The sequence below is a fragment of the Talpa occidentalis genome, unplaced genomic scaffold (genome assembly GCF_014898055.3).
Source record: "Talpa occidentalis isolate TD23 unplaced genomic scaffold, MPIMG_talOcc4v2.1 talOcc4.15, whole genome shotgun sequence".
Classification (NCBI taxonomy): domain Eukaryota; kingdom Metazoa; phylum Chordata; class Mammalia; order Eulipotyphla; family Talpidae; genus Talpa; species Talpa occidentalis.
In genome coordinates, this window is record NW_023601543.1 from 56,605,984 (window position 1) to 56,607,809 (window position 1,826).

Sequence of the window (1,826 nt, forward strand, 5' to 3'; positions counted from 1 at the left end):
AATACTTTGTATTGAGGTCAGTGGAAGAATAGGATATCTGGGGGCTTCTTATTTTTCGCTAAACCAATTTTTCTTTGCATTCCAATCTAAATTAAGTATGAAGTAATGATGATTTGTAATAAATGTTGTACATGATTATGGAATTCCTCCACCACATGAAATTTTGAGATGGGAAAGATGATATTTTTCTTTTAATCTATCTTCACACAGTGTGAAGAATTCTCAGATAAAACTTTTTTCAAAAGATTTATCATTTAGGGCTTCCCCCGATGGCGCAGTGGTTGAGCTCTGGGCTGTGAAGCTGCCTGCAGCCTCTGCAGCGCTGGTTTGATCCCCGGCCCCTAGTGAGGGTCCCACATGGCACGACAGACCTCTCTTGCCATGCCCACTGCTCCCCTCAGCAGTGTATTTCATCAGTCTGCCTGTTCTATTCCCCGCTCTGGCTCTGGTGAATTCTCTCACCCTCTCGCACTTCTGACTGTACCCAGTGCTTGTATAAATAAATAAATAAATCTTAAAAAAAAAGATTTATCATTTAAATGAAGTGATTAAAATTAAATATAATTCTTAAATTTTATTTTGCCTAATGTTATGAACATTCTATATGCAAGCAACTTTTACAAAGAATAAAATTATTGTAAAATCAAGTATCTGATGCTCTGCCTTGGATTATGACCATTTTATTATTTAATTTTTCCATGCGGGTAGCCACTTGTCCCAGCAGATTTAACAAACCAGGGAACAGACGTCTTCAGACAGACGTCTTCAATGGTACATCTGTCAAATACCATTGTTTTTCTGACTTCTCTGTTTAAATTAACAATTTGCTTCTTTAAAGATGGTGAACAGTTTTAATATATGTGTTTGGTAATTCTCTTATCTGAAGTCTGTGTAGGTCTGTTTCTATTGTTTCTTATCCCTGCTGGGTCTAAATCAAGTTGCCTTGTTTCCTTGTATGCCTGATTATTTTAGTCTGCTTTGTGGTCACTGCCCTTGAAATTTTATTTGTGGGTGCTTCCTGAGGTCAGGGATGGGGTCTATTCTCCCCCAGGGGTTTTGTATTTGTTTCTGCTGAGCACCTGGGAGAACTGCCTTTCTGGGAAATAACTGAAAGCAAGTTCATAGTTTGAAATTTTGGCTGATTCAGTTCATGGGAGAGAGGTATAAATCTGCTTGAGGCCTGGCGTGTCCTCATTTTCTCAGGGATAGGTATTGTTTTGTTTTGTTTTTTAAACCCTATTCTCTTTCTTTACCCTTCCTTTCAGCAAGAAAACTCGGCTTGTGCCAAGTCAGCCTTCAGTATGGTTCTCTGGGATTGCTGGAACAGAGGCATGTTTTGTTCTGGTTGGCCTTTATGCTGCCACTAAGCCTCAGTGCAGAGTTGAAAGGGGCTACCATTAAACGCCACTCTTGGGCTGGCCCTGAGCCTGACTTCTATCTCTCTATCCTGTGTGGCCATTATGTCAAAGCTCAGGAGGTAAATGCCCTCAGGGAAACTTGGTTTTGGTTAAAAGAAAAAAAAGAAAGAAAATCAGTTTTGGTGTTTCATATTCTCTTTACCTGTCTGGTTACAAGTTTTCATTCAAAAATTGACCTGGAAGTTTCCCCCAGTCCTCTCAGCTCTTCGGTGTTTTTAAAATGGTTTTGAAAGACTGCATGCATCATATTTCATTACTTCAATAGGAAAATTGAATCAAATAGCCAAGACTGCCATTCCCAGAAACTAGAAGTCCATACTCTTAAATGTTGAAACATTCATATTTAACAAGGTCTGAATTCAGGCACCATCTCTACTGTCGCCGCCAAACAATATGAAAACCTTAGAA